This window comes from Marmota marmota, unplaced genomic scaffold (assembly GCF_001458135.2).
Source record: "Marmota marmota marmota unplaced genomic scaffold, marMar, whole genome shotgun sequence".
Lineage (NCBI taxonomy): Eukaryota > Metazoa > Chordata > Mammalia > Rodentia > Sciuridae > Marmota > Marmota marmota.
In genome coordinates this window covers 6531579-6551490 of record NW_026000102.1, presented here as the reverse complement: position 1 = coordinate 6551490, position 19912 = coordinate 6531579, and the positions used below count along the sequence as shown (strand labels likewise).

General features: G+C 52.1%; 1 long non-coding RNA gene across 1 annotated transcript; it reads right to left on the bottom strand.

Annotated features, from left to right (window-relative positions):
- Positions 1–1508: 1508 nt before the first annotated feature.
- Positions 1509–4900, bottom strand: LOC125610793. The gene is made up of 2 exons (XR_007340835.1): positions 4424–4900; positions 1509–3943 (listed from the first exon to the last, which is right to left on the bottom strand). It is a non-coding gene; the product is annotated as an uncharacterized LOC125610793 (long non-coding RNA).
- Between the last annotated feature and the right edge of the window lie 15012 nt (positions 4901–19912).

Below are 19912 nucleotides of genomic sequence, written 5' to 3'. Positions count from 1 at the left end.
CGTACACCTCTCTGCAACCAGATGACAGATGCCTCTCTCAGCTGGGGCCCTCTGGAGTCTCCTCCTAAGTCCCAGAAGTTTGTGACCAGGAGCTGGGGACCTAGGAGGAGCCTAATGCCTGAGTGGCATCCCTCCTTCCTGCCTGGGCCTGCTCCAGGATGCTGGCCCCACTGGTCAGCTTGGTATCCTGCTGGACTCTTGCTCCATCCAGAGCATGGGCCGAGGTCCCCCCAGCACTCAGCCAAGGCCAGGTCTCTGCAGCGCCCAGCATGCCGTGCAGGAACTGGACTGTCAGAGGGCTAGGTTGGGGGGTGGGAGGCATTGCCACCTGCCTCTGCCCCTCCAGGGCCATGGAGCCACGTGTGCCCAATGTGACTTTGCCAGCCCGACCTGCCTTCGCTCAGTGCCACATCCGTTATCCCAGCATTAATTGTTCCTCGCTGGGCCGTGGAGGCAGCTTGGTCTTCGTTTCATCTTTCCTTAGACATATGGCAGCACTAATGGGCAAGAGCTTCCTCTCTGCAGGACTCCCGCTGGGCAGACTCGTGAAGCGCAAAACTCCTGCCCCTCTCAGGCAGCCCTGAGAGGCAGGCAGCGGCAGCTCCAGGGCACCGAGCTGACAGTGCCAAGTAGCCCCAGGGCCCACTGTTGCCCTCAGAGAGGAGACTCAGGCCCAGAGGGGTCAAGCCTCCTGCCCAAGGTCACAGAGCCGGGATGTGGTGGCCGGAGGTTTGAAGCTGGACCTCGCAGGAGCCTGTGCAGCCAGGTTGAGAGCTGGTTGGCAGAAGCTGAAGGGAGGTCACGGTCCTGGGGCCACCGACTTAGAGGCTGAAACCTGCACAAGTTTGCTCTCTGTGGCTGGTGAGCAGAAGCGAATGAGGGTGGACAGTGCTGGCCCCTCCGGAGGTCCCGGGGGAGAACCATTTCCTCCTGCCTTCCCAGCTTCTAGGGGCTGCCTGCAGCCCTGGGAGACCTTTCTCCATTTTCAAAGGTGGCCACGTAGCATCTTCTCTCACATTCTGTCCCTGTGAGGACCCTTTGTGACCACAGTGGGTCCTGCCACCCCCCACCCCACCTCAGATAATTCTTCCTGCCTTAGGGTTTTCCAGAGGAAGTGTAAGCTGTAGGGTGTGTGTGTGTCAGTCATCTCTCTCTCCCCCTTCACTGTGATCCCTTGGTTTCCATTGGGATTGGTTCCCGGACCCCCCTTCCAAGCTCCCTGGATGCTCAAGTTCCTTATATAAAATCCTGCAGTATCTGTGTATGCCCTTCACCGTCCTCCCAAGACTTGATTTGTTTAGTTTTTGCAGAGCTGGAGATGGGGCCCAGGGCCTCACACACGTTGGGCAAGTTCTCTACCACTGAGCTCCACCCCAGCCCTCCCTCAAGACCCGAAATCATCTCTAGGTCACCTGGAATATGTCATTTAATGTAAATGCGATGTAAATAGTTGTTACACCGTATTGTTTAGGAACAATGGCAGGAGAAACAGTCCGTATATCATCATCACAGATGCAATTTCCTTCTTTTTATTTTTTGATTGACACATAATATTTGTACATATTTATGGAGCATGATGTGATGTTTTGATTCATGTCTGCATTGAGGAGCGATCGACACAGAGTAATTAGCACACCCATCACCAAACACTGGTCCTTTCTCCGTGGTGAGTGTGTTCACACTCATCCCTTGAGCTGGTTTATACACACGCTGCCTTGTGCTGGTCGCATCCACACTGCTGTGCTGCTAACAGGACTTTTTCTTCTTATCCCTTGAGGAAGAGGTAGAAGGGCGTAGGCAGGCAGGGAAAGATGGCGAGGAAGGAGGTCCAGGCAGGGCCAGAACAAAGGAGCACGGAGACGGTCTCCTGATGAGGTCAACTTCCTCCTTGACGAAAGCGCTTGTGGACACAAGCGGGGACCCAATCAGACAGATGTTTCTGTATTCCTGCTCCTAAGGGGGGACCCAATAGAAACTCGAAAACAGAACACAGGAGGCACCAATCAATAATGGTGAGGAGCACGTGGACAGGGAGGAGGTAAGGAAAGGAGGACATTTCAGAGACCATAAAAAGAAGAGGCCAAAACTGCCCCACCAGCCTCCTGGCGCCGGGGCCCCTTCTCTTTGGAGAAGTCTGTTCTGTTGGGTCTGCCCTCAGCCTGCTGCCTGCTTCTGTCTCTGTCCTGCTCTTGAATTCTCTGCTGAGCGCAGACAGGGAACCCAGCACCCCTAGAGGGTAACAGGCTCAGCGACATTGCACCTGCCGACCTGCCTCGCCCACGGCCTCCCTCTTCTCCCTACTCTCATTTTCCATGAGATCAACTTTTTAATATTCTACTTATGAGCAGATGCAATTTTCTGAATATTTTTGGTCTGGGGTTGGTTGAACCCCTGGATGCACAACCCATGGATTTGGAGGGTCGGCTGTGTGGCTATAGAGAGAATTAGCCATGTTTGTGTGTGTGATGGCTTAGATACGAGGTGTCCCCCAGAAGCCCATGTGTGAGACAGTGCTGAAGGGTTTAGAGGTGAACTGATGGGGTTATGAGAGCCTTAGCCTAACCAGTGCAGTAATCCTCTGATAGGATCAACTGGGTGGTGACTGCAGGCAGGGAGGGGCGATTGGAGGAGGTGTCATTGGGCTGTGACTTTGGAGTATCTATTTGTCCCTGATGAGTGGAGTGCCCTCTTCCTCTTCCTCTCTCTCTCTCTCTCTCTCCTTCCTGGTGCCGTAGTCTGGTTGCTTTCCTCTGCCACATCCTTGTGACCCATCTCAGGCCCTGAGGAATGGAGCCAGCCTTCTCTGGACTGAGACCTCTAAAATAAGCTTTTCCTCCTCTAAATTGTTCTTGTCAGGGCTTTCGATTGCAGCCGTGGGAAAGCGGGCTACAGTAGTGTGTACGTGCGCATCTGTCTACGAGGAGATTTACTACGGGGACCGGCTCACAGGATAAGGAGCCAAGTGGTCCCACAGCAGAGGCCTGCAAGCCAGAGGCCAGGACAGCCAGGGTGCAGTCCAGTCTGGGGCTGGAGGCCTGAGAATGGGCAGCTGGGTCGTCCAAGGCAGAAGATAAATGGCCCTGTAGAGACCACAGCTGCCCTTCCTCCACTTTTTGTTCTCTTTGGGGCCCCAACTAACTGGATGACGTCCACCTGTACTGGGTGATCCTGCTGCTGGAAGGTGACCACCCACACTGGACAAGGTCCACCTGCATGGGTGGGGTTCTTCTGTCTACTGATGGAAATGCCCCCCTCTTATGGAAACACCGCATCGGTGCACCCAAATGAGGTCGCACCTGCTCTCTGGGCCCTCCTCGGCCCAGTCGAGTTGACACATAAAATAAGTCCTCACACTGTCCATCTCAAGGTCCTTATGTCTGCAAAGTCCCTTGTGCCACGTCAACTGACGGATTCACAGGTCCTGGTGACTAAGACTTGCACATCTTTGGAGACCACCGTTCAGCTGATCAGGGCCCTGTGAACTCTGCTAAGGAGTGCCCAGTGTCCTTCAGTGTCCAGAGACAGCAGGGGAGCAGGAAGGACACGGGGCTCTGATCCCCCGCCCGCCTGCCCTGCCCGGGGCCAAGCTTTGCCTGCATCCTTCGTCACTGCTGAGGAGGGAGATTAAAGCCGCATCTGGCTGTGGAAGCTCCTGTCCCCGACACCTGCCAGTGACAGAAGCCGCTGCTTTACAGAGGCTCATTAAAGATGAAAACATGATGTTGATTTCCAGCAAACTTAAATTACTTAAGCTCGTGTAAGTGGGTAAATATTTCATGCTGCCGTTTATGAAGTTCCACCAACAGTGCATCTGGTGGCACGGACCTCTCCAATGTCTCTGTGTGGTCTGGGCTGGGACCACCCACTGGTGGACCTGCTGGGTTCTCGGGTCATGCTTGGGCCCAGCCTGGTGACCTTCAGCGGTGTCCAGCTCAGTGGGTGACTACAAAAGACAAAACACAGCCATCAGGGACAGTGACAAGGACAGCATCACCTGCTGGGTTCCTTCCGCTTGGCAGGGGAATTAGAGCCAAGCCTGGGAACCCTCTTCAGGCAGGGCTGCCGAGGGGGTGACGCTGTGGCTCCCAGGGGGGCGCTGGCACCTGAGCCTCGTGATGAGTCTGGGACTACGGGGGTGGGGGCAGGAGGTGCCCGGCTGGCTCCCCACGCTCCCTTCTCTGCCCCACTTTCTCCCCACAGCTGCAGCCAGGAAGAGCCATCTGCCCTGAAGCACTGTGTGAGGGAGGCCATCCAGGGAGCAGAAGTGGACACACACAGGGACTCCTGCCTTGGCGGGAGGCCCAGAAGCTGTTCTGGCCCCTCAAGGGCACCTTACACCTGAGGCTCCAGTATTTGTGCTGTGTGGTGACACAAAGGTCCCCGCACAGGCCCATGGGGGGAAAAGGCCTTTGCACCTACTAACCTGAGGGGTGGCCGTGGGGTGCACTGTGACTCCTCTGAGCCATAGGGTGGAGCCCCACTGCCCAGTGCTGCAGCAGGTGACCTTACTGGGCAATGGAGACCTTGCCGAGGCGATTGGCGAGGCGGAGGTCCTCAGGGTGAGCCATAATCCAGAATGACGGGTGCTTATAAAAAGAGAAATTTGGAGACAGACACCCCTGTCCCCTGCCCACACTGGCAGAGAACACCTTGTGAAGAGGGAGGCTGGGGTGGGTGGTGCCTCTGTAGCCAATGATCAGCAAGGATCGCAGGAGGAGCTGGGGAGACGGGGACAAAGTCTCCCTGGCGGCCTCAGAGGATCCAGCCCTGCGGCGTCTTTTCTTGCACTCTGGCTGCCAGGATCACTGCTGGAGAAGCCACCCGGTCTGTGGGCTTTGCTGTGACCGCTGACCAAACCACACAGCTAACTGTGCTCCTTCCGGGTTGGGGGAGACCGTCGTGGGTGGTGGGGCTGGGGGCGGAGGGCCACGTGGATCTGAGCAGCACCTCTGGGTGCCGGAAGCCGAGGCCAGGCGAGCATGTGCCCGGTGCTATTAGAGTGCCAGCTCAGACAGGCTGGCGGTGGAGGCGCTGCCATTGCCCGCAGCTGTGGGTAGCAGAGCTGGGATCAGCACCCACACTGCCCACCCTGGGGGCCATGCTTTTGTAGGGAAGGGTGGAGAGTGGCTCTGGGACCAGAGATGACTTGTGGGGCAAGCGGTCTACATGGTCCCCCAGGCTCCCTGGCCTGCTCCCCTGGAGAGCGGGCCAGAGTACGTGACTCCATGGGCAACACTGGGGACAGGAACTGCTCACCCGTGCACCAGGAGGGAGGCCACACGGGGTGTCCGTGCAGGCTCCAGTTCTGCCCTGCAAGGAAGTGGCTGCCGGGGTCTGAGAGTGCTGTCCATTCCCGGCGGCCATTCCATCCTGTCCAAGGTGCCTGTAGTAGTCTCCCCCATCCACAGTGTTTTCACGTGGGTGGCTCCAGCTCCTCGGCTTCTGCAGGGATGAGGCTCCTGCCTGTGCGCCTTCCACTTCTGACAGCAAGAGACAAACCCCTCCATGAGGAGGCTTTTGCCAGCCGATAGCAATTGTCCAGAACGTTTCGGGTTCTGCAGGTCAGTGTGGGCCTCCTAAATAGGGGAGCTGGGAGCGGACAGAGCAAAGCTGCCAGTCCTCCAGGACCTGTGTCTGCATTCAGGGACAATCAACTCAGCTGACTGCCCCTCCGAGCCTGGAGAGGATTTGTTGGCATTCAAGAGTCAAGAGAAGTTGTAGCAGGAAGGGACAGTGAGAATATGCACCAGCTGGCCTGCTAAAGCACTAGGTTTCCTAGTTTGGGGTCCCTCTATGTGGTACAGCCCTCTGTGCATGCAGGTACATGCACTCAGGCCATGTCGCCCCGTGGGGATCGGGGCTGGGGAATTGGTGGTAAGAGGCGGGCTGGGGCTATCTGTGCACGAGGGTTCAGTGTCCTGTTTCTCCAGCTGGGGGGTCTTGTGTTTGCGTGTGTGAACACACGTGGGGAACAACAGCAGGCACCCTTGTGTTTTCGACTAGGCTGGCCGCTCAGAGGAGGAGATCGAGGGTCCCGGGGCTGGTTAATGCATGTGAAGAAATTCCGGGGTTCTAGGCTGGAGGCCTGACTCCGGGGACCCCAACAGACCAGGTCTGATCACCCAAAAGGTCATGGTGAGAGGCAGGGAAGGAGCTTTGTCAACCTGTCCGTGTGGGGAAGGCTCGGGGGATCCGTACCCAGCCCCGTCTTGAGGGGCTGCAGGTTTAAGTAGAGAAGAGGGGTGGGGCTGGAGGTCTGCTTAATTAAGAGCCTTGGTCACGCTGAGGTCACGATTTCAGTTCTGGTTCAGCGAGGTGTCTTTGCCGGAGAAGGCTTTGTCACTCGAGGGGCGGGTTTCACTTATTGTCAGGGTGTTTACCTGTCAGGCGTTTCAGTTCCCAGGAGGCGGTCACTCCTGCTGGAGGGTGTCACTGTGGGGTGACGTTCCTGCCTCCCAGGTTCCTGGAAGGTGCAGGACAAAGATGTTAGGGTCTGTAAACAAGTCAAGATGGCGCCTGGCATTTTGCCAGGGGGAGTGGTTTGTGAGGTGGCGCCAGCAAGCCATTAAGTGTGGAGATTCCTTATTGGCTGACTGCTGTATCTAGTTTATGTTAATTAGATAAGCTGTGTGGAATGTATATATACCCCTCCTGTCCTACAATAAACGGCTCCCACTCCTGCTGTATCAATGTACACAAGTTGCTCGTCACCCCCTGGTTATTTTGCTGCAGCCGGCCTGCCGCAGATGGTGGCCCGTACCGGGAGCCCCAGGACACTCGGGGGTAAGTTGACGAAAAAAAGCTGCCTGTCCCTAGATAGGACGGAGCAAATCTGCTCGTCCCTAGATAGGGCGAGAGGAAAAATGGCCATTTTGAGAAAATGGAGAAGATTGATGCAGTATGTTTGTGTCTTGTTTTGTCTTGAAATGTTGTATTGTCTTTGTGACGAAAATATGGAAGGGGTGAGAAGTAAATTACTAAGGGAAGGAGTCACCCCAGTGGAACCAAGAATAGTTAGGGCATGTGTTGATAAGAGCCCAGGAACTCTAATCAGAAAGAAAAAGAAAGTTCAGAAGAAGAAGGATTATCAGGAAAAAAGTTGCAGCAAAAGGCTATTACTAAATACTTTTCGTTATCGGAGGGTGCGTGAATCGGCGCGGCGGATGCCACGTGCGCGAGCCGGTCATGGCGCAGCAAGGACTTTCCAAGTGGCGGCAGCCGGCTCTTCCCCGCCCCCCGACCGGGGAGTGGGATGCCACTGCGAGAGCCCAAATCTAGACCTGACCCGGAGGCATAGTCTCGCAGGCTCTTGCTCCCCGTGCCCGGTGGCAGTTTGAGTCCGGAACACTCCCCGGACTCTCCCCGGGGCCATCTGGGGCTGCCCGGGACGCTGCAGGCGGAAGACGGCCCTTGTCCCTAAAGTTTGATCATTTCCAAGGCCAGTAACTACAATGGTTCTCCCACACCTGGAAGCTAATGAGTAATGAGCGCCATTAAGGCTTATTTCAAATGTAAAAAACCTTGAGATAATGTACTAAATTGTTCAGAAAGTTGTTTTCCTAGTGCCTGCTGGAATACTATAGGATTTTCTTTAGCATCATTGCCGGAGTTCCTGCCTTCGTCCCAGTGCCGGTGAGGATGAGGGTGGAAGAATTTCCAGTGTTGCTGAGAACCGGACGAGACTTCGGATCAAGCTAGCTGCCTGCAAAACTTACCTAGACTGTGATTTAAGCTAGCTGCCTGCAGAACTTACCTGGACTGTGATTTACCTGGACTGTGAGTTAATCTATTGAGACACTGCTTTACCTGGACTGAGAGAACAAACTGTAATCTACAACAAATTGTAACTCGGTATCTTTGCTAACGGTGTCATTGCTGGTATAATTTTTCCAAGGGCTTCTTGCATGGAGCCATAAATTGGCTTGGTATTGTGGCATTTTGTATCCTCCCCTTCTGCTTGTAGCAGATTATTTATGGTGTTTGTGTAAAAACCACTATGGTCGTTATTTAAATTAAACAAAAGGGGGAAATGTTAGGGTCTGTAAACAAGTCAAGATGGCGCCTGGCATTTTGCCAGAGGAAGTGGTTTGTGAAGTAACATCAGCGAGCCATTAAGTGTGGAGATTCCTTATTGGTTGACTGCTGTATCTAGTTTATGTTAATTAAGATAAGCTGTGAGGAATGTATATATATACCCCTCCTGTCCTACAATAAACGGCTCCTACTCCTGCTGTATCAATGTACACAAGTTCCTCGTCACCATCCGGTTAGTTTGCTGTAGCCGGACTGCGGTACAAGGACTCTTATGTACTACTCCAGGGTCTTAGACGGGGGCTGCAAGTCTTGCCTCAGTCTTGAAGGAGAATGAGGTAGGTGTAATTAGGGCTGATAAACCTATTAACACGCCTAGTGCAGAGCCAAGCAGGGACCCAGGCAGAGTGTAAGGTCCTAGAGGAGGCAGACATAGCGAAGGACTGGCTGTATCCTGCTGGCAGTTCCCCACTGAGCACAGCGGCCGGTCACTGCTCTTGGCCACCATGGCTTCTTTGATTCATACACATCGCTGACCAAGGACCCGGCAGGGTGGGGCTGAAAACATTAGAAGTTGGGGGGCTGGGCTGGGGCTCAGCAGTAGCACACGTGCCTGGCATGTGTGAGGCACTGGGTAGATTCTCAGCACCGTATAAATATAAATAAAATAAAGGTCTATCGACAACTAAAAAAGAGTAATAAATTTAAAAAACCTGAATGGTTTAAAAAAAGCTAGAAGTTTGTTTATTGCTGACCCCTTCATCAGGGATGGGGTCAAGCAGTGTCCAAAGCTGGTGGAGTCTTTCAGGGAACCAGAGACATCTATGGCTGAGCCACGGGCAGCTCCAGGCTGCTGGACCTAGAGTCCATGTGCCTCACTCCTGGGGCAGACGCTTCCTCTGTGCCCTGGTTTGCTGACCCCCACCTGACCTCAGCTGCTTTGAAGGTTAGGGGTGGGGTCAGAGAAACCAGAGGCATCAACAGACTCATCCAAATCTGCACTCGAGCTGCCGTCCTGCGCTGCCGTCCTGCGTGGCCCCGTGGAGGACAGGGACACTGGAGGCAGGGGTGGGTGGAGCCGAGTGCCTCACCTGAGTGAGGATGTCCCTGGGCGCAAGGACCCCTGAGCCAGGTCACTGTGTCCTCTCCACCTCCCTGGCCAGCCTCTGCCTCCTCTCCCCATCCAGCTGGAGTAGCCTGGTCTCCTGGGAGTTACCACTAAACCTTTAAAATCCTGAATTTAACTGATAGGGTTTGAGAGAGAACAGCAGTAAAGAAAAAAAACAAAGTGCTTCGTAGGTGGAGCCTTTTGGGTTCCTTCATACATGCTGCTTCTGCAGCTTCTGGGTCTGGAAGCAGCGCAGGGACTTGGGTACACGTCACTCAGGGTATGCCATTCACTCAGGGTATGCCATTCACTCAGGGTATGCCATTCACTTAGGGTATGCCATTCACTTAGGGTATGCCATTCCATCTCTTTTTTCTCGATATTTATTTTTTCAGTTGTAGTTGGACACAACAGCTTTATTTTATTTATTTACTTATATGTGGTGCTGAGGATCGAACCCAGGGCCTCACACGTGCTAGACGAGCGCTCTACCGCTGAGCCACAGACACCACAACCCCAGCCCCTGTCATGCCATCTCTTAAGTGCCAGAGGGGATGGCCGCAGCCAGGAGAGATGCATTCTTTGGATTAAATCTCTCTCTTTTCCTTTTTAAATTTTATCTATTGCCAATTTTAAAGAGCACGTGCCCCCGTCTCTCTTTCTCTTCTCTCTGGCTCTCTACTGGGCACTGAACCCAGGGCCTTGCACATGCCAGGCAAGCTCTACCACGGAGCCTCATCCCCCGCCCTGACAGCTGCAGCTCTGAGTGTGTCCTGCTTGTGTTCCTCCCAGATTCTTCGACCTGTAGGCTCATGTCTTCCACCAAACTCCGGAAGCTTCTCAGGCTTTGCCTCAGCAACACGATTTTCCTCTTTTTTGGAGCTTCAGTGGCAAAAAAATCAGTCTTTCCTAACTTCTTTACCAGCCCAGAGGTCCCTGGATCCGTTTTTCACTAATTATTCTGTTAAGATTTAATAATTTTTACTGATCTAGCTTCACGTTCACAGACAATGGTCTGTAACTTCTGTTTTACTTTGGGCCCATCTGATGAGTCTTTAAATTTTTTTGGTTATTTTTTCGTTCTACAATTTCCATTTGGTTTTTCTTTATAGATTGAACTTTGCCTATTTTCCCTTTGGTTTCAAGAGTGTTGATGGTTACTTGGTGAAGGATTTTGTAAGAGCTGCCTGCCATGTTTAGGATATGGCTAGAATGTGTCCCCTCCACCCCCAGGCTTTGTGTGTTGTGTTTTATTCCCAATAAGAGTGGAAACCTAATGGACTTAGAGGTGGGGCCTGCAGGAGGTGGTTAGGATGAGATAAGGTCATTGAGGTGGAGGCCCATGATTGATTACTGGTAGCTTTTAGGAAGAGAGACCAGAATGGACACATATATACATGCTCCCCATCTCTTGCCACCTGATACCCTGTGCCTCCTTAGTACTCTGTCAGCAAGAAGGGCATCATCATAAATGGACCCTTGAGCTTCTAGAACTATGAGCTAAATAAACACCTTTTCTTTATTATAAGGTAACCTGCTTCAAGTATTTCATGATAGTAATGAAAACAGACTAATACTAATACTTCAAATTATTTATCAGATAATTCTAACATCTTTGTCATCTTTTATTGGCAATATTTGTCTTTTTCCACGTAAGTTGGTATTTTGCTGGTTCTTTGTATGCCACGTACTTTTGGACTGTATCCTGAATATTATAAATATTCTGAGATGATTCTTTATTTAAACTTGGAGAAAATGTTGATATTTCTGTTTTAGGAAGCCACAAGTCTGGTTGAGTTCAAGCCTCATGTTCCAACCCACTTCCTGTGGGTTGTCCCAGTGTCAGTTCCGTCTTCAAAGCCTTGGGATGCCATCCAGAGCTGTCCCATGTTCACCATCTAGCAGCCGGTTCACCTGTGAACCAGCAAGTGGCTCAGTTCAGTGCAGCTTCGGGTGAGACCGGAAGTTCGTGAACAACTCATGGGGCTGCTTTCCAGAACTTTCCCACCTCTGCAATCCTTTCAGCCATTTTGGTCCTTTGTCCCCAAACCCAGGGGTGTCCGTTGTCCTGTCCTGTCTGCACTTCTGGGACTGTGCCTTAACTGGTGCCAAATGGTGGGGAACAGAAGAGGATGAAGTGCAGTGGGGTTGCTGCCCTCCTGGAGTCTCATATCCACTAACTGGAGAAGTTTCATCCCTCAGGGTTTCAGTTCTTGAGGGTTCCTGTTGTGGTTTCTGCCCCAAATGCCACAGGATTGCCTGGGGGCTGGGGTCGGAGATAATAGAGAAGAGCAAGGGTGTGGGGGTCAGGAGACACCTTCCCAGCCCTTGAGCTAGAATTTGAGGGCTTCCCCTAGGGCCCTCTCTGTGTGAGCCCATTTTGGGTTTCAAGCTGCCCTGTGCTCAGGCCAAGCCACACAGGAGGAAACTTGCACTCTCACTGCTGGTTGGTGAGACCCCTAAGTCTAATTTTCTTTCCTACTCTGTCTGCTGCAATTAATTTCCAGAGTCCCCCAGTACCCAGTCCACACATCTGCCCAGGTCTTATACTTGTATCCCAAGGGGGAGACCAGATGGAGCATGATTACGCCATCTTATCTGAAGATTGAATCATTGCCTTTATTTTTAAGAAATCCTAGTGATAGTTTTCGATTAATTACTGTGGAGATGTTGGCCCAGTGTCTTCTCGCTCACATTGTTTCAGTAAGAAATCTGCTGTCGTTTTAAACTAGGTTTCTCTGTAGGTCACAGTGTTCCTCTGGCTGCTCTGGAGGTTCTCTCTTTTGCAATTTGATTATGACATGACTTTATATTTTTTTGTGCTTGAGGTACATTGAGCCTCTGGAATAGTAAATATGTGGTTTTCATCAAGCCTGGGGTGTTTTTAGCCATTATTTCTTCAAATAGATTTTCTGTCCCCCTTTTCTCCTTCTGAGATTCTAATTACACATTGACATCAGACTGCTCGGAGTTATTCCCAAGCTCACTAATCCTACATGAATTTTTTATAGTCGTTTTTTGGATTTGTTCTTTTTAGACATACATGACAGTGGAGTGTATTTTGACATATTATACATACATGGAGTGTAGTTAGGATCCCGTTCTTGTGGTTGTACGTGATATGGAGTTTCATTGGTCGTGTCTTCATATATGAACACAGGAAAGTGATGTCTGGTTCATTCTCCTCTCTTTTCTCATTCTCCTTCCCTTCCCTTCATTTCCCTTTGTCTAATCCAATGAACTTCTATTTTCCCCTCCCACCCTCATTGTATGTTAACATTCACATATCAGAGAGGACGTTTGGCCTTTCATTTTTAGGAAATGAAATGGTTTATTTCACTTATCATGATTGTCTCTAGGTCCATCTATTTACTGGCAAATGCCATAATATCATTGTTCTTTATGGCTGAGTAATATTCCATTGTGTATGTATACCATGTTTTCTCTATCCATTCATTTGGTGAAAGGCACCTAAGTTGTTTCGATAGTTTAGCTATTATAAATCAAGCTGCTATAAGCACTGATGTGGTTGCATCACTGTAGTATGATGATTTTAAGTCCTTTGGGTATATACTAAGGAGCGGGTATATATAACTGGGTCAAATGGTGGTTCCATTCTAAGTTTTCTGATGAATCTCTGTACTGCTTTCCAGAGTGGTTGCACCAATTTGTAGTCCTATTTGCCATGTATGAGTATACCTTTTTCTCTACATTTATTGTTACTTGTATTCTTGATAATTGCCATTCTGACTGGAGAGATGAGATCACAATGTAATTTTTTTTAGCTTTATGTTATTTATTTATTTTCATATGGTGCTGAGGATCAAACCCACTGCCTCACACGTGCTAAGCAAGTGTGCTACCTCTGAACTACAACACAGCCCCCAATGTAGTTTAAATTCGAATTTCTCTAATTGCTAGAGATGTTGAACATTTTTTTCATATATTTGTTGACTGTTTGTATTTCTTCTTTTGTGAAGGGTCTGTTCAGTTCCTTTGCCCATTTATTTATTGAGTTATTTGCTTATTTGGTGTTAAGTTTTTTGAATTCTTTATATATCCTGGAAATTAATGCTCTCTCTGAGGTGAAGGTGGCAAAGATTTTCTCCCATTCTATAGGCTCTCTTTTCACATTCTTTATGGTTTTCTCTTCTCTTCTCTTTTTAGTTTGATACTATCTCATTTATTGATTCTTGAGTTCACTTGTGCTTTAGGAGTCTGGTTGAGGAATTTGGTTCTTAAGTCAACATGATGTAAATTTGGGCCTACTTTTTCTTCTAGTAGGTGCAGGGTCTGTGGTCTAAAGCCTAGGTCCTTGATCCACTTTGGGTTGAGTTTTGTGCAAGGTGAGAGATAGGGGTTAAATTTCATTTTGCTACAAATGGATTTCCAGCTTTCCCAGCACCATTTATTGAAGAGGCTACCTTTTCTCCAATGTATGTTTATGGTGCCTTTGACTAGAATAAGAAAACTGGATTTATGTGGATGTGTCTCTGTGTGTTCTGTTCTCTTCCACGGGTCTTCATGTCTGTTTTGGTGCAAATGCCATTCCATTTTTGTTACTATAGCTCTGTAGTACAATTAAGGCCTGGTATTGTGATGCCTCTTCCTTCACTCTTCTTGCTAAGGATTGCTTTGGCTATTCTGGGTCTCTTATTTTTCCAAATAAATTTCATCACTGCTTTTTCTGTTTCTATGAAGAATGTCGCTGGGATTTTAATAGGAATTGCACTAAATCTGTATAGTGCCTTTGGTAGTCTGGCCATTTTGTCCATGCTGATTCTGCCCATCTTAGAACATGGGAGATCTTTTCATTTTCTAAGGTTTTCTTCAATTTCTTTCCTTAGTGTTCTATAGTTTTCTTTATAGAGGTCTTTAATCTCTTTTGTTAGATTGATTGCCAAGTACTTTATTTTATTTTTTTGAAGCTATTGTGAGTGGGATAGTTTTCCTAATTTCTCTTCCAGTTGATTCATCATTGGCTACTTCAATTTTTAAAAATTATTTTTCTCTTTGAGTTTTGTTTTGGAGACTTTCATTACTATGTCTTTAAGTTTGTTGATCTTTCCTTCTTCAGTGTCTAATCTGCTATTAAATGATATTCAGTGTATTTTTCATGTCTAGAAATTTGATTTGGGCCTTTTAATATTTTTCATGCTTCTAACTAAGCATATGGAATATACTTATAATGATTTCTTGAATGTTTTTGCCTGCTAATTCTAATGTTCATGCCACTTATGAGCTTACTATGAGTTATAATGGTGATAACAGTGATGCTTCTTTGCATGCCTAAAGTTTTTGATTAGGTGTCAGACATTGAAGTTTTACATTTTGGTGCTGAATTCGTTTTTGTCTTTCCAAACTCTTTTTGAGCTTACCTGAGATGCAGTTGACTTATGTGGAAACACGTTGATCCTTGCAGATCTTATGTTTAAGACTTGATAGATGAGATGGTTCAGTGTGTGATCCAGGGTTAATTATTCCTGGGACTGAGGCACTTCCTTCTGATCTCTACCTAGAGCTGCCCTGGAGCTGAGCTTTTTCAGTGTGACTGGTAGGAACAGTGACAGTCCCACCCTATGATCAAGGGGCACCATTTCCTCTAATCCTTTGGCTGCTCCTTTCCCAGCCCTGGGTGGTTTCCTCTCCTTCACGCACTGTCTGTGGCTCTGCTTGACCCTTGAAGGGGACCCTCTGCACACCTCCAGAAGTCAGTAGCCTCCTCTCTGATCTGTCCTCCAGACTCTAGCTGGCCTGGTCTCCCTGGACTCTCAGCTCCGTCCCATCCACTCTGGGGTCTACTGGGCTCTGGTTCCCCATCCGTGTGCTGAACCTGGGAACGCGACCACCTGGGAGAAGGGTTTGCCAGGGCCGCCTGCTCCCAACCCTTCTCTCTGGGCTCCTCTTTTAAAGCTGAGCGACTGGGTCTCCTCAAACCCCCAAACCCCTCAGGATGTGTGGCCAAGCACTTTCCATGTTCTGGAAAGCACGGGCTCCTTCCCTCTGTCCCTCTCCTAAGTGCTGCTGTGTGGGTGAAGGGTGCTGAGGCCCTCTCCTCACCTCCTGCCCCCATCCCACCCGCCTTCCCTCCTGATCCCACCCAGCAGCTGCATCTGCTGCCCTGCCTCGAGAATCCGTCACCCCTTGCAAGCCGGGAAAATGCAAATAAAAGCAAGATTATGATATTTTTCGTAAATAAGCAATGCAGCAGCTCAAATCTGGTTCGGGCCGTCAGCTGAAGCCACCAGAGACACATTGATGTTGAAATATTTGCGTATGTTCTTGTGGAACATTTACTGTGGCGCGCGGGGCTCCAATAAAGCTTTTATATAAATTATTCATTATGGAATTCAGACGAAACGCCAAAGCCCTCCCACCCAGGGACTGCCTTTTTTGCTTCTGTTTTTTTTATTACCTCTGAAGAGCTCGTCTTGTTAGCATCTAATGCCATCAGCCAGGCAGGCCGCGTAATTAGCCGGGGAAGTGGTTGTCTGGTGAGACGGCGCTGACCTTATGGTCACGTCTTCTCAAGGAAACTTGGCCTTTCTTAAAGGGTTTTCTCTGCTGATGGACATGCTAGTGTCCCCTCCCACCCTCGAGACCTAGTGTTCAGAGGGTTGCAGGGAGATAGGAGCCCTGTCTGTCTCGCTCCCTGTACCTGGAGAGGAAAGGGTGACCCTAGGCACGGCCCTTTAAAGCTCACAGTGCTGACCGTGCCCCACCTAGGAGGTCTGCCTGGGGACAGTGTGGCCGAAGCTATCATGCCGACTTTCTAGGTGAGGCTCAGGGATGGCTCTGGGCTGAACTGTGACCCTGGTGACCCAGCCCCAGGTCTGAGGTTTTCACCTGTGGTACCTGACATGTGACCTCGTGTGGAGACAGGATCTTCCAAAGGTGATTAAAGTAAAATGAGGTCATTACGATGGCCCTAATCCAACCTGACTAATGTCCTTATAGGGAGGGGAAATTTGGACACAGACACACAGATTGGGCACATGATATGAGGTCCCAGGGAGAAGACGGCAGCTACCAGCCAAGCAGAGGGGCCCTGGGACACCTGATCCTGGACTTCAGCCTTCGGAACCGTGAGGACGCGCACCCCTGTTGTGGAAGCCGCCAGCCACAGGGCTGTTCCGTCAGCCCCAAGGAGCCCATCAGGGCTCTTCTCCAGGTTCAGCCACAGTGGGGGGCTCTGACCTCCTGGCCTCAGCGTCCAGCCTCAGTGTCCGGCTGGAGGAGCAAGGAGCAGGTTTTGTAAGTGGCCTGAAACCTCCCATGGAGCCAGAGTGTGGCGGGAGGCGGGCGAGGGAGGGAGCTCCGCCAGCAACTTCATTTCCCCTTCAAAGAACTCTGCAAAGCTCTCTGTAAATATTTGCGGGATTAATTTCCCAATTCACGAAAGAATAAATGAACGACTGAGCACATCGGCCAGTCTCACTTGCTCGGGACAGTGTCTCAAACAAGACGCTGTCCCAGCGGCAGCCTGCGTGTTTGGTGACCACGATGGCCCAAGTTCCTGGGCCTTGTGACCTCCTCGAGGGCCCTGACATGGCACGGGTTCCCAGGGCAGTACCATGGGACCATTCTGCCAGAGCCTCCCGGCCCAGCCTCCGGGAACGATGGGGCCGGAGGGCCCAGACGGCCTGGGGCACGAGGGCAGAGCCTGGTGCAGAGTCGGGCACACACCACCCAGAGCCGCCATGGCCAGGCAGCCGGGCCTCACCTTCCCTGCCCAGGGTCTTCCCCGAGAAGGGCAGCGCCAGCCAGATCCGTACGGAAGCGTGGCCTGGCTCGCCCTGGCTCTTCATGTGCCCTTCAGAAGATCTTTTTGGGATTTTAAAATTTCTCTCTTCAAAAGTGATGCTAAGGCATTATTCATTACCTTTTACCCCTTAGGGAGAAGCAGGGGGAGCATGAAAAACAAACACCCCAAACCTGTGCAATCTGCTGGATTGGTGCTGACCCTGTCCACCCTCCACAGAGGCTGCTGCATCCTGGGGCCCTTCCAGGTCCTCAGGGATTCCGTTCTCTCCACCTCGCAGTGGCTGAGGGGCTGCTGGGTCAGGAGGCCCGTCCCCTCCCTCCCTCCCCTATCTTCTGCCCAGCCGGCACCGGGCCCCTTGCACCACTGTGTGTGTGTTTTATCTCCCTGACGTTTTCTGTTACCGTCTCATGGCGGATTCTAGCTGGCTGACCCTTCAGCCCGGCCGCACTGCAGCTGCCCCTCTGAGCCTCCGCGCAGGGAGTTCTGATGGCAGGGAACATCCCCCTCCCCACTCCCTCTCCCCTGACCAGCCTGACCCAGGCTTTGGGATCCTCTGGGGCTGTGTCCTTGTCCTCACTCACCTGGCCACCCCAGGCCCCTAAGCTGGACCTGCAGTGTGGCATTGGGCTGGCGTCAGGCTCCCAAAGTTTCCTCTCCTCAGAGCCTGGACCCTGACCGGTGGCCTCCCTCCACCTGTCCTGGACTCTCTCTGCAGGAGCCACTCTCTCTGCATGTGGCAGGCCCTCGGGCAGCTGAATAGTGAGGGGGCTCTGGGAGGCACAGCCCAGTCCTGCTAACCACCCATTCGCAGCGATCCCGGCTGCAGAGAGGCAGCACTGGGAGCAAGGGTGGCCCTGCGCCCAGGACGGGCACCCCTTCTCCTTGCCTGAGGCCGAGGGGCTGTGGGCTCCTCCCCTTCCCTTCCCCGTATCCCCTCTCCAAGTGGGGCTCTTCTGTGACGCACATGGGCCTGAGCTCTGGCACGCAGCCTGGACCGTCTGTCCTCCTTGTCCTTCATTTAAAAGCCACAGAGAGAGTCGGTCTGGTTTGTCCCCACCTGGTCTGCCAACAGCTGTGGCACGTGAGTTTGGGGTCTGCGCCTGTGGGCTTCGGGGCCCTGGGGCTCTGCGGTTCTGGCCCCCTCTGCAGTGAGAGTGGAGGGGATGGTGAGCTCCTGAGGCAGGTGTTGGAGTGACAGGCAGCGGGCCTTACTGGCCCCACCTCTCTGCTGTTCCGCGATGTGTTGAAACGCGTTCCTGGAACACTCCTCGCCATCTGTCTCCAGAGCGAGATCATCGCCGGCTCTGGAGAGGAGCTCCAATTTGCAATTGTAAATTGTCTTCCCCCCCTTTCACTCCACGTGCAGCGGCTCTGATGGCTTGAAGGGGCTGTCGGTTCGCAGTGAGCATGGCTCGTTTTCCATATGGCACAAGACACATAGTGGCTCTGGAGTCCTGGAGGGCCGGCCACTTCCTGGGCTGGCTGCTGGGCAGAGGAAGCCAGGTGGGCGGGAGGAGTCCCCTGCTTGGAGCCTTTCTCCAGCTTGACCTTGGACTTGTTCCAGGCCTGACCCTGGACCATCCTGGACTCCACCAGGGGACCCGTTTCCGAGCGCACCCTGACATGTAATGTGTTAAGAGTGGCCTCACAATAGCATCTGTCCTCGGGCCTCTGTGCCCCAGGCCCCTTCACAGCACAGAGGGGTCCTGGCACCTGTCTCCGCATAATGTCCTCCAGCTCCTATCTCAGCTAAGGGCCCTGATGAGGCTGCTGTCTGGGACCTCAGCCCACCTCTGCCCCAGTTATGACCTCCTGATGGTGCTACCTAGACCGTGTTCCCCGTGCCCCTCCCAGCCTTTGTCCTTCACTGTGGACTAAAAGAACTAACGTCGGGTCTTCAAAAGTCTCCCGGGCAGAGGAGGAGGGGAAAGTGCTTCTCCATTCACTCTGAGTGCAGCTTCTCCTGGGTACCAGGGTCAGGGGACCCAAAGACCAGAGCAGCAGCCCTTGGCTCCTCCAGGGCTTGCTCCCCTGGCGCCTCCTGCCTCCTGCAGGGGCCTCAGTCCAAACACCCTCCGGTGAGCCTCCCTGGCTGCCGGCCTCCACCAGCCTCCCCTGCCTTGCCCTTCCCTCACCCTGCAACCACCAGTGCTTGGCCTCTTGCTGATTGTCGTCTGTCGCCCTCCCTAGGGTGCACGCTCCACCTCTCTGTCTCCTTCGTGCACCTTGGTGTTGGCCCAGCCCGGAGCTGTACCTGGCTGGTGGTGGGCACCTCTCTTGCCTGGTGTCGAGCAATGCTTGTGGCTCTCCAGGACCACGGCCTCAGCAGCTGGACTTAAGCGGTCCGTGCTTGCTGTTTTTTGTTAGAGCTGCGTGACTTTGCACACCCTGGCTCTGTGTGTCAGGTGGCAGGTGACTGCCATGTTTTTGATTTGTCATTTAAAATGCCATCCCCGTTTGCTCCTCCTGCTCCCCCTTCCCCTCCTACCCCCCCCTTCCCCCCTTCCCCTCCTATCTCTACAGTAATTTCTGAGGGTTTCTCTCCATGGCCACTGTCAATCCCTGGTCCACACCTCCACCTGCACTTGATTGTTGCAACAGACAGGGGTTCCTCCTCCACCCTGGGTGGTGCTTGGGCTAGTGGAGCCCCCTGACTCTCCACCTGGTGCACAAGGCCTCCCTGGCTCCCTGGCACCTGCCTCCTGTGGCCCTCTCTTGCACTTGTGCCTGTTCACACCCAGCACCCTCCCCCCGCCCTGTTGCTCTGCCCAGAAAGTTCTCTCAGATCTCCTCTGTGCTGCTGTGACATGTTTTCTCCCCAGGGAGACTGTGGCCACTGGGTGCTGAGTGGTGGGGGGGAGGATCACCGCCAGACCAGGGGCCATCACAGAGGGGATCAATGCTGTGGCCATAGCTCCGCGAGATTCTCCAGAATTAGGCAAAGCCAGTCTTCCTTTCGCAGGGTGGCCTGGACAAGGCCAGGGTGGCATCTCCGTTCCCAGCCTGAA